The sequence below is a fragment of the Mobula hypostoma genome, chromosome 11, assembly GCF_963921235.1.
Source record: "Mobula hypostoma chromosome 11, sMobHyp1.1, whole genome shotgun sequence".
In the NCBI taxonomy this organism is placed as follows: Eukaryota; Metazoa; Chordata; class Chondrichthyes; order Myliobatiformes; family Myliobatidae; genus Mobula; species Mobula hypostoma.
The window spans coordinates 40262563-40275215 of record NC_086107.1 but is presented as its reverse complement, the minus strand read 5'-3'; positions in this window follow the sequence as shown (position 1 = coordinate 40275215).

The window sequence follows — 12653 nt, the reverse complement described above, 5'->3', positions numbered from 1 at the left end:
AAGTGCTCCCCAAGATTCCATTGCGCGTCATTATAACAGTACAGGAAGACATGGACTGATAGGGCAAAGTAGGGATGTATTGAAATTTATATGAATTGTGCCTGTGTTTTGTAAATCGTTTGTAATATGGAAATCTTTAAAAGATTTTAAACCTCTGAGCTTTAAACGTGTTTTAAGAATTTTGTCTGGATTTGAATGCATACCACTAAAAATACATGAACTGTGTTTAGACATGATTAAAAAAATCAAACCTGAGATAGTTGATATATTATTTTATGTACAGACAGTAATTTGCGGAGCAACAAACACGCAAATAGGCCTAACCTGTATATCAGTGGATCAGCAACACATCACAGCAGCAGCAGAGGGAAGCAGGTAGTGGTTCCATCTTAGAGAAGGGACCAGGCTGGGAGTCCTCCTCTAACTTCTCCTTCAAGTAGACATTGAGATTTGGCTGTCTCTTCTTAAGTTTCCTCTCATGAAGCCGTTTTTGGTAGCGGGAAATCATGTTGAGAACACCTCTCTTTGCCTTATAGCTTCACTCCCGATTAGGGTCATTATCGATGAACTGGTGTATGATTAGTGTGATCGTGGTGATGGTAGTGCTGAGGAGTTTTGTGGTGAGGTTCTTGCTGATGTTTCCTCTTCGCCATCCATGTCCTCAGGTTCACTCAGGATGTGTTGCTCAGCCAATTCTCGAAACGCTTGGCTATTAATGCTTTCATCATGAGAATGAAGTAACTCTTCAGCATGGCCATCATTAACATCCTCTAATCCCACTTCACTGGCCAGTTCAATGATGTTTTTGGTGACTGGTTCCCGCCTGAAGTCCTAGGATGTTGTTGCATGCTTCTGACCATGGCTTCTTCCACACTCCAATCATGCAGTTTGAAGTTACTTCATCCCAGGCTGCTCTGATACTGTATTGTCTAAAGCTTTCATGACATTGTAGTTCTTTTTCCAAAATTGTCTGCTTGATTGTTCGCCTTGACCTTTTGTTTCCTCTACACGTTGATTGAATGTGCGACAAAGGTACTGGGCTTTAAAATTTGATAACTCCTTGATCCTTTGGACGGAGTAATGAAGTGGTGTTGGTGGAAGGTAAACCACTTCTACAGGAATGCAGGATCCTCAGGGTGGCTTGGGGCATTATCAAGCACCAACAATGCTTCAGGTTCAAGGTCACGCTCCTCACAATACCACTTCACTGCTAGACAAAAATGTGAAACAAACCAATTTTGGAAAACATCAATCATCACCCAGGCTTTCTTGTTTGATTTCCAAATCACTGGTAGACTTGATTTTAAAATGCCTATCATTGCTCGTGGTGTTTCAGAGTGATACACAATCATAGGCTTTAACTTTAGCATTGCCTCCTTGCAAGAGAGTTAACCGGTCCTTTGCAGCCTTGAACCCAGATGCGTGTTTCTCTTCTCGGGAGATAAAAGTATGAGAAGGCATTCTTTTCCAAAATAGGCCTATTTCATCTGCATTGAAGATAAACTCAGGTGGATAATCGTCCTTTTCGATTATGGCCTTCAGTGTTGCAGGAAAATCTTGGGCTGCCTTGCTGTCTGCACTAGCCGCTTCACCAGAAATACGTATGCTATGAAGGTTCCTGCACCATTTAAATTTATCAACCCAACCACTGCTGAATGTGAATGTTACCAGTGCATCTTCTTTTTCTTCTTGAAAATGATTGAAGATATTTCTTGCCTTTTCCATTATTATCAGCTGGCTTAGGGGCATGTTTCATTGTGTTTGGTCATCCACCCACCTATTTAGTCTATTTTCCAATTTTTTCAAGAAAATGGCTCCTTGAACAAGTCACCTTCATTGATGATAACTTTGAGATTGTCGTTGCAGAAGTTTTTATCTTGTCAGCATTTTTTATAATTGTTCTGATCGTCAATGTAGCCAATTTCAAAGAGGTGCCAAAATCAACCTGATGCTCACCAGCTTCCAAATGCCATATCACTTGCAGTTTCACATCCATGCTAATGCTTTTCCTTGATATAGACAAGGAATGTTGCAGCACAGTACAGGCCCTTTGGCCCACAATGTTGTGCCAACCTTTTAACCTGCTTTAAGATCAACTTATTCATTACCTCCTACATAATCCTCCATTTTTCTATCATCCATGTGCCCATCTATGAATTTCTTAAATATCACTAATGTAGCTGCCTGTACCAGCACCCATGACAGGGCATTCCACGCACCCACCACTCTCTGTGTAAAGACCTTACCTCTGACATCCCCCCCTATACTTTCCACAATCACCTTAAATTTATGCTCCCGTGGTATTAGCCATTTCCATCCTTGGAAAAACTCTCTGACTGTCCACTCTGGATAGGTTGACGGAGATTTGCATGGATGGGAGAGACGGCCTACAGAGAGGAGGTGGAAGAGCTTGTTGCCTGGTGCCAGGCAAATAGCCTTTTCCTCAATGTCAACATGACAAAAGAGATGATTATGGACTTCAGGAGAACTTGCACCACTCACACCCTCTTTACACCAGTGCCACAGCGGTGGAAACTCGTGGGAGAGCACATCTTACGCAACCTCTCATTGTCCCAGAACACATTCTACACAATCAGGAAAGCTCACCAATGCCTCTACTTTCTGAGGAGGCTGAAGAGAGCTGGACTATGCACATCAACATTCATGTCCAACATTCCCTCTAATATTTTTTTACAGCTGCACGGACCAACTATTGCTCTGAGCAGGAAATTTTTACACAGCCTGAAAACTGATTATTCATGTTGCTTTACAACAATGCCCCAGATATTTAGCATAATTTACTTATTTTTAAGACTTTGGAGGGAAAAATCCACAAAGCTTTTTGCATGATGAATAGATCAAGGGGGTTGGATCTACTTCTTCTGAGGTTTTATGATGGTTGGCTAACAGCTTTATGGTGAATTACCACCACCATCTGAACTGGAGTCTGGTTCAGGGTATCTGAATCCTATAAGTATATTTATATTTGCTTCAAATTCTGTTTAAAAAAGACCTGTATTCTTAAGGAACTGCACTATATATATAAAGCAATAATACTGTGATCCTTTCTGTAAAATATTGTTAATGTCGAATTGTGCTTTATTCTGTGATAATTTTAAAATCAACCATCCTCTCTCTTGATTATATTTTGGACACCTCACCAATACATGCTGTTGTTGATTACAATACTGTATTAACATCTCCCATTATTGTGTTTCTTCATTAAAAACAATGTACTATTTAACCCTGTGTGCCCCAACCTTAATCTCAACATTATCACCTCCTCCCTCCTGCTCTTTCCTGCATTCCTCAACCATTCCACTTCTTTCTGGATATTAAAAAGATATTTTTCTGTTCTCCCTTCATCCCATTGTTTTCTCCACATTTTTTATTTCACTTTTAATACAATTTTCATTTCTCCTTTACTGTAATTTATTTGAATGTGCATTTCTGCTCATCTAGTTGCCTTCTTTGCTAATTTATCCGTTTGCTCATTCCCTTCAATACCATAATGTGCTGGAATCCAGACAAAATGTATCCAGAGTCCCATCATTTTAATTCTAAATTCATACACAATGTCCGGACTTGCCTCTGAATGTAAATCTTTTAGACTCCTGATTCATTGAGCTTGAATCAAACAATATTACAACTCTCGTTGGTCTCACTTCCTCAACCCACTGCAAAGTTAATAGTACAGCTGCCATTTCACCTGTGTTCACTGAGAAATCATCATTTATCTCATCTGCTTCTTAATATTAAAAGCAGGCGCAACCAATCCTACCCCTAATCAACAACTACCATTTTTGAAGCATCTGTGCAGATTTGTAAATATCCGTAATAATTATTATTTACATAAGATTGAACTATATCTTTAATTAAAACAGGGGTTTGGGTTCCCATCCTTTTTTATGCCATGGACCAATATCATTAAGCAAGAATCCATTGTCCCCAGGTTGGGAACACACGATCTTAAATCACATCAATTTTTCGGTTTCCTCTTAAATAACTTAAGATCCACTCTGATGCTTCACATAGCCATGGAGGCAGCCCTGGAAAAGGCACTGTAGTACTCACAGCCCTATTACTAATTCTTGTCCATTCTGCTTTTCCTTCAATAATCCATGCAAAACTTCTGATAGGGTATTTTTATTTCAAGGATTTCTAGCAGCTCCCCATTCCTTTCCTATTAAAAACCTCATACCAATTAGCACATTCTTACTTTTGGTTATTATTTCCTTAATGTGTTGACAATGTGAGTTTTTTATCAAACCAAATTCCTGAAGATTTTATATGTATCTACACTTTTTAAATTCTAAATGATAAAGTTTTAGTTTTAAGTGTTGTTCTATAATCTGCCTAGTGAAAAACATTATTTTGGACTTCTCTGCTGAAAATTTGAATCCCCATTTTCGTGCCCAATCTTCCACCTTAACTATTACCTCTTGAAATTTCCATATCATAAATTCCACATTCCCACACCTTTTCCACATAGCTCCATTATCCACAAATAATGATACACCGTACTACTATTTATATCAGAAAATATATCATTTATCATAACAAATTATAATGGACGAACAATACTTCCCGGAGGAGTTCCGTTTTCCACTATTTGTTTGCTTGATGTAGATTTCCCTACTCGCATCATGGTAGATCTACCAATTAAAAATATTTTATCCAATTGAGCAGTTGACCTCTAATTCTCAATTTATATAATTTGATGATCAAACCTTCCTTCCACATCAGATCATATGCCTTCTCTAATCAGAAAAGACTGCAAAACTTCCTCTGTTCAGTTGAGCCCTCCTCACCTCAGGTTCTAGACCTCAGACTGTAACCTCTTCCTCTCCTAAACCCACTCTGATATTTAAAAACAACCCCATCTTGTTTCAATGTAATGTGTCAGTATCTTATTAATCATTTTTCCATAGTTTTACATGAATTCTGAGGTTAATTCTGGATTGCCTGGTTTACACGTTGGAACTATGATTGCTTCTTTCCATGCTTTGGGAAATTTTCCTTTTTCCCCACGCGTAGTTAAATAACTTGAAAATACCTTCCTTCTCTCAATTTAGATAACGTAACATAACTTAACTGATACTTCCCAGGGGATGTTTGTTTTGCTTTCTAAGAACACTAATACTATCATGGTGAACATCACATTTAATGTACCCTCAAAATTTTCATCCATCTCTAATGCTTCCATGTTCTCTAATAATGTTTCCTCTCTCCGTTTTTCTTCATTACACCTATTGTCAGAACTGTGTATTTTAACGTAAGTATGCACTAGCATTTTTGCTTTCTCTACATTCGATACTGCAACTCTCTCCCCATCACATAACACTGGGTATCCAGTCTCCCTGGTGATGCTATTCATTCTTTTTATCATCTTCCAAACTCTTTCAATAGGTGTTTGTATTCCTATGGAGTTGGAAAACTTACTCCAATATTCCTCTTTCACCTTTCAAATGGTTTTCCTTGCTATTGCTTGCATTTTTTTTAACTCAATTTTCAAAAATTAGTTGTGTGACCTTTTTAACATTCAGAATGCTCAATTACAAAGTCTTATTGCTGTCACTATCCCTTCTACAATCTTGTTACATAAAAGATCCACAACCTGATTGATTTCAATCTTCTGTAATTCCTAATCACTTATTTCTTTAAATTTCCAGAAGCCAGCACTCCAGGATACTGTCCTGATCTATCACTATTTCTGTTCCTATTCTACGTAATACAGGGTAATGATCACTGCCTATTGTTGTTTCTTTCAAAACCTCCCACAGACACCTTCCTGCTAATGGTGCCGTACGTAATGTTAAATCAATTGCTGATTCAGAACCTGCATTAAGATTTACTCTTGTCCCGCTGACAGACCAGCTTTTCCTTTTCTCTCTTCTCTCACTGCACCATTAATGTCTTCCTGCTCTCCCCACAATGTGCTGTGTGCATTAAAATCCCTCCACCTTTCTGTATTTCTCTCTGTACCGATTTGGTCCAGTAAACTTATTTCTAAATTTTACAAGGATTATAGATATTAATAGCCAGCCGGTGGTGTAGTGGCATCTGCACCAGACTTTGAGGTTGAGTAGTCCTGGGTTTGAATCTGGCCAGCTCCTTGCATACTTCCCATGTGCTGGGCTGAGCGTCGAGCTAGCAACTCGGCCTCGTAAAAGCAGACAAAATTTGCCACCCGATGCGCTACAAGATGCGAAGAGGAACAACAACAACAACAGTCGAAATTAATGATTTTAATTGTACCTTCCTTTGACAATACTTCGATTACTATGTACTCTGGATCTTCCACTTCCTTTAGTTCTCTATATTGTAAATCCATTTTAACAAAAGGTGCACGCCCCTCCCCCTCTTCCATTTACTCTGTCATTTCCTACGCTATCATAGCCATTAATTACAAAATCTACTGTTGGCTTAAGTTATGTTTCCTGCACACACATCACATCTGGTTTCTCAGCAAAATTCCCCACATCACTCTTAAATTCCTGTCCAATAGACTTCCACTGAAGAATTAACAGGATCAGTATCAGTTACCTTATAAACAAACCTCAAGACCTGGATCATTCCACCTCAGTTCTGCCTGCACTTGCTCCCACGACAGCACTCTCATATTCGAAAACCTCACTATCATTTTTATTTTTCCCATTTTAGTTTTTGCCTGCTCAGAACAATCAATAACATTTTCCATGAATAAAACAGATTTATCTGTACTAATCACTAATGGTTAATTATTTGTCCTGCATTTGCATTTGAGTCAATTCCTCTTTTAACTCTTTGCTTATTGTTTACGATCCTTAATGTTTCCATATATGACACATTATGCTGTGTACTCTTATTTGTTGGACGTCCATTGCTTTTTTTCTAAATTCATTCCCCCCCACATAGAGTCCGACCACAATTACAACATTTTACTAGTTCATCTTGTCTGCACTGCGCATACATATGTTCCCCTCAACATCTACCACCATATGCTGCCTTCCTTTACACACCGCCACTACATGCCCATATTTCTGACATTGATAACACATAAGTGGTGGTGGAACATAGGCTCTGACGCTAAAGCATGTGAATGCAATTATTACTTTTTCTGGTAAGATTGCCACATGAACTATTAACATAATAGATGTGCTATCAATCTTTTCTCCATTCCTCCCTGCTTTCAATCTTTTTGTTTCAATCACTAATCCTCCCTTAAAACTTTTCTTTCATTCCTAGAAGTTCTCTCCAACTGGTATTCCTGTTATCACCCCTTTAACACCAATTTTCTCCTAACACTCTCTTTTCTATAACCTCCCTTTTGCCAATATTTAGTACCTTCATTGCTTTGTCCTTCTGCCCCAAATTTTTACAAACAACCAACAGAAATCTTAGATGTACTACCCTCACTGGAATTTGCAAGCCATTTTCCAGACATTATGGGTGAAAAAATGGAATAAATTTGCGAGGGAGCAGGAAAATTTTCACAACGATGGTGAGGAGGTGAGTAAACCCGCAGGACGCGGGCAACAGACCAACCAAATCCACATTCACATGATCATCTCTGGCCCGCCCGTTCGCGCCTGCACCAGGCGGCTCAACCCGGAGAAGCTGGCAGTCACCAAGGCTAAGTTTGACGCCATGGAGCACCTGGGCATCGACAGACGAGCCAGCAGTCCATGGGCTTCCCCTCTCCACATCGTATGAAAATCTGGGGGGAGAGAGGAGGGGTGGCGTCCATCTGGTGATTACCACCGCCTTAATGACATCATGACCTCTGACCAATACCCGATCCCACACATCCAGGATTTCTCAGCCTGCCTGGCAGGGAAAATTATTTTCTCAAAGGTGGACCTCGTTCACGGTTATCACCTGGGCCCTGTCTCCACTCGAGTGACATTTCTAACATCTCTGTTATTAAACTGTTTGGTTTGTTTGAGTTCCTTCAAACGTGACCCAGACCTTCCAGCACCTCATGGACAGTGTTCTCAGGGATTTGTCATTCCTGTTTGCTTACCTAGATGACATTTTGGTAGACAGCTCTTTGAGGGATGAACATCTCTTACACTTGAGAATCCCTTTCAAACGCCTTAGTCAGCACAGTTTATCGTCAGCCCAGTGAAGTACCAGTTTGGACTGTCCTTGGTTGATTTCCTTGGATACTGCATCAATGCAGTAGGGACAGTTCCCCTGCTGGCTAAAGTTGAGGCCGTTAAGTGCTCCCTCAGCAAATCACCATTAAGGCCCTGCAGGAGTTTTTGGGCATGGTGAACTTTTATCAGCATTTTGTCCCCAAAGCAACTTAGCTCATGCACCCCCTCTACGAGGCCCTTAAGGGCAAAGCAGCCAAGCTCTTCATGGACTGGATGGAGGAAAGGGCCAAGGCGTTCGCGGACACTAAGCAGGCACTGTCTAATGCAACACTGCTGGCACACCCCCTCCCAGGTATGCCGATCGCTCTCACCGTGGACGTGTCGGATTGCTCAGCTGGCACAGTGCATGAGCAGATGGACAACAGCACTTGGCAGCCCCTCGCCTTTTTAGCTGTCAGCTTCACCCCTGTGAGCGCAAGTACAGCACGTTCGACCGTGACCTTTTGGGCCTGTACTTGGCAGTGCGGCATTTTTGTTTTCTCCTGGAGGGTCATCCATTTACAGCTTTTGTGGACCATAAGCCCTTAAGATTCACCATGGCTAAGGTCTCAGAACCTTGGTCTGCTCTTCAGCAGTGCCATCTTTCTTTTATTTCAAAGTTCACCACGGATATCCAGCATGTCGCGGGGAAGCATAACCTTGTGGCTGGTTGCCTTTTCCTGGTCGTCCACTGGTGCCGTCCATTTGAGCATAAACTACGGTCAGATGGCGGTGGACCAGGTTTCGGACCTGAGTGTAAGGGTGCTGCATTCGGCAGACACAGGGTTGAAATTGGTGGACGTTGCTTTCAGTGACAGCAGCGTTTCATTACTGTATAATGCGTCAACGGGGCGAGCCAGGCCAGTCGTGCCAGCGAGCTGGCTGTGGTGAGTTTTCAATGTGGTCCCCGGGCTTTCTCACTCGGGCCAGAGGGCATCGCAGAAACTGGTGACAGAAAAGCTTGTGTGGCACGGGCTTAAGAAGGACATCAGGGAGGTGCAGCGACACACCAAGGCTCCTTTTGCGGTCCCTGAGTGTAGTTTTAATCATGTGACTGTGGATTTGGTTGGCCTGTTGCCCCCGTCCTGCGGGTTTACTCACCTCCTCACCATCGTTGATAGGGCCACACATTGGCCACTGTCATCCATTTTAGCTGCCGAGGTAGCGCAAGCGTTCATTGGCTTGTGGATCACTCGGTTTGGCATCCCTTCAGCTATCTCTTCAGACTGAGGAGGCGGTTTAGGTCCAAGCTTTGGTGTGCGTTTGTCCATGATCTGAGGGTCAAACTGCACTGGACCACAGCTTATCACCTTCAGGCCAATGGTCTGAGCGAGTGGTTCCACCGTTGAATGAAAGCTGCTCTCCATGCAAGCCTCAGTGACAACTGTTGGGTGGACAGACTGCCGTGGGTCATGTTGGGCCTGATGGATGGCCCCTAAGGCATCAGTCCTCTTCTGCAGAGCTTGTTTTCAGACAATCCCTGCAGGGTCCCGTGGTTTGCTCGCAGCAGCGGTCGGCTTTTCTGGGACGTGCCAAAACTTTCATTCCAGTGTCCACAATGCAGCATGGCCTGTCGCGGTCACACCGGCTGCCGGGTCTGCGGGAGGTGGAATATGTGATTGTGCACCATGATGGACATTAGAGTCCCCTGCGACTGCCCTATGATGGCCTGTTCCGCGTGTTGGAAGCAGGGGATAAGTTCTTTACGCTGGACCTTGGAGGTATCCCGGACTATGTTTCAGTGCGTTGTCTCAAGCCTGCCCATTTGGACCTGGACTCTCCAGTGGAAGTGGCACAGCCCCCATGGAGGGTTCGGCCTCCCACCTCCGACCGTCTGACATTGACAGTTCTTCCTCCCTGGCACCTGCCCATGAAGGCAGGAGTAGATTCCACCGAGTTTTGCGGGCCCCTGCTCATTTGACTTTGTCTGCTTGGGTGAATTCTGGTCGGCGGGGGGGCGGCACAGGGAGCGTGTGTAGGGACTCCTTAATTTCATTAGGCAGAATTCACCCAGACTGTTAAGGGTTAAGTTTGCCGCGTATGTTACGTGTCATGTTGTACGTTACTACGTTTCGGGGAGTGTTTTTTTTTATACATGACGTCACCATTTTGTTTGCAACTTTATAAAGTGTACTTTAGAAGCAATTACACTCGTGTCAATTTTTGTCGACATTAAACACCCAGTGTGCAGAAAAATAAACAAATCGTGCAGACAATAAAAGTAAGCAAATAACACTTAGAACTGAAGTTCACAAGCTTGAGTTCACAGCCACGAAGCCAGTCAAGCACAGAGATGAGTAAATGTCACAGAGCAGAGAGCTCAACCAGCTCATCCCCTACCTCCGGCCCCAAAACCCTGACCTTTTTGGTGCTGAAATCATCCAAACCTTGGCTCATAACTCGCCTCCATTCGGCCCACACCCGACTATTCCAACTCAGCCTAGCGCTTAAATCAATGAACCCTTGGGCTTTTCTTTGCTCAAGCCCTGCTGCTTTGACTCTGCATTGCCACCACTCGTCTCGCCTCAGCTCTGCCACATCGGATCGCCTCCGAGTCGTCTCCAGCATTGGCTTATTTCCACTCTCGAGCCCGCGCCAAGGCATGGCGATTCGGCCCATACACGCCATGCCGCAACCATCCTGCACCTTCGAGACTTCAGTTCACACCGCAAAAATGCTGGTTCATCAGCTTAACTCCGAAAGGAAAGTTAGAGGCTATTGATTTCAGTGAGAAAAAGTGTGATTACATTTCTGTTTCGTTTGCTACCCGCTGTGCTTCATCAGCAATACCTTAAACTGGGGGACCCGCTGCTCAAATAGGGGAGGTTGGGAATGACAGCAAACCTCATTGTGAAGAATAAACAGGGAAGTGATCAAGCTTTTTAAGAGTAGATGTCTACAATATAATCTCTCTTTAGTGAGATTTTTGTGTTGGGCACGTGGCCAGGTGGTTAAGGCGTTTGTCTAGTTACCTCAAGGTCACTAGTTCGAGCTTCAGCTGTGGCAGCTTGTTTGTGTCCTTGAGCAAGGCACTTAATCACACATTGCTCTAGTGTCTGTGTGAGGAGTGGCGCCCCACACAGACTTCCAATCTGTGCCTTGTAAGGCATGAAAATGCCCGACGCAGGCCTCTCATGGTCTGAGTCGACGTTCCCTCCCTTAGTGAGTGTACCTGTAACTATCTACATTGGCTAGGGTCTAAGATCTTCATCTGAATTCAGAACTTCGTGGACAGCAAACCCAATAGCATCACAGATGGTTAGTGCAAATGTGATAGCCTGAAGGGCCTGGTTTTGGTCTGTAAGACTCTATCAGTCTACATCACAGATAGAACTCGAAATAGGCCAGGCCAGGAGAGGAAAACTGGGATTGAGTCTGAGTGAAATAAGTTTGGGATTGGGGGTGGCGGGGGGGAATAAGGGCAGGTTGAAGCACTGGATCTGTCCTGATGGAAATGCTTGGACAGATTCAGGTTCAGATTGATTTATCATTTGTATATCAAAACAATCAGCAAAATATGTTATTTGCATTAACAACCAACACACCAACAGGATGTGCTAGTGTCACCACACATTCCGGTGTCTACATTAGCATACCCACAATGTTCTGCAGAACAACATGAGCAACAACAGCAACAAAAAAAAACATGACAACAATAGCAAGACAAGCCGCTTTCCCACCCGGCCATCCCCTCACACACACAAACAGGCCTTTCTCAGGTCAGGCCATCTCTGAGCCTCCAGTTCTTGGCAGTGAACTCTCAGACACACTAACATCAGGCCTCCAAATTCGGACTTCACTACTCACCAATTATGGGTTAGACCTTTGGGTCTTGACTTCCAGACTCGCATGCACCTCTGACTCCCGTGACTCAGGCCCTTTGGGCTTTCACCTTCAGTCCGTGGCCTCTATGCTTCTACCTCTGGACTCACTATGTTCTGGACTCTGGACTTTGATCTTCGCTCTGTCCTCTGGACTGTGCTGAGGTCTGGGTATTGAACCTGGGACACGCCGATCATGGGCTTGAACTTTACGCCTCGACTTCCAGACTTGCACATGCCTTGTACGACCTTCATGCATTGACTTCCAGACTCACTCAGACTCCTCGCGCAGTGACCTGTTAGGAGGAGCTTTGTGACTGAAGGTAGTATGGACACAGGATGGAAGACTAAAATGCTGGAAGTTATGAAGGGATGTTTGCCCAATGAAATGAACTTTGTGTCTGTCTTGGAGACAGAGAGTTGATGTTCTCTCATGGATTCATGAGGATGCATCTGAAACCTGATATTTGCTGTCTGCAAGATAGAGGCCAGTTCACCAGACCTTAGCAGCACCATCCTTTTTGGGAGGTTTGGCAACCACATCAGGATCAGTTCCGAGTAAAAGGAACACTGCAAGTTCAAAAGAGGGTGAATCAGTGAGTGAGAGGTGTGGGAAAATCAAAATAGTGAATGTTGTGTCAACAGCCAATCAAGATCAGATGAAAGATACTGTGGAGTGGTTCATTAAAGCCTTTAATTAAGTTCATTGGTA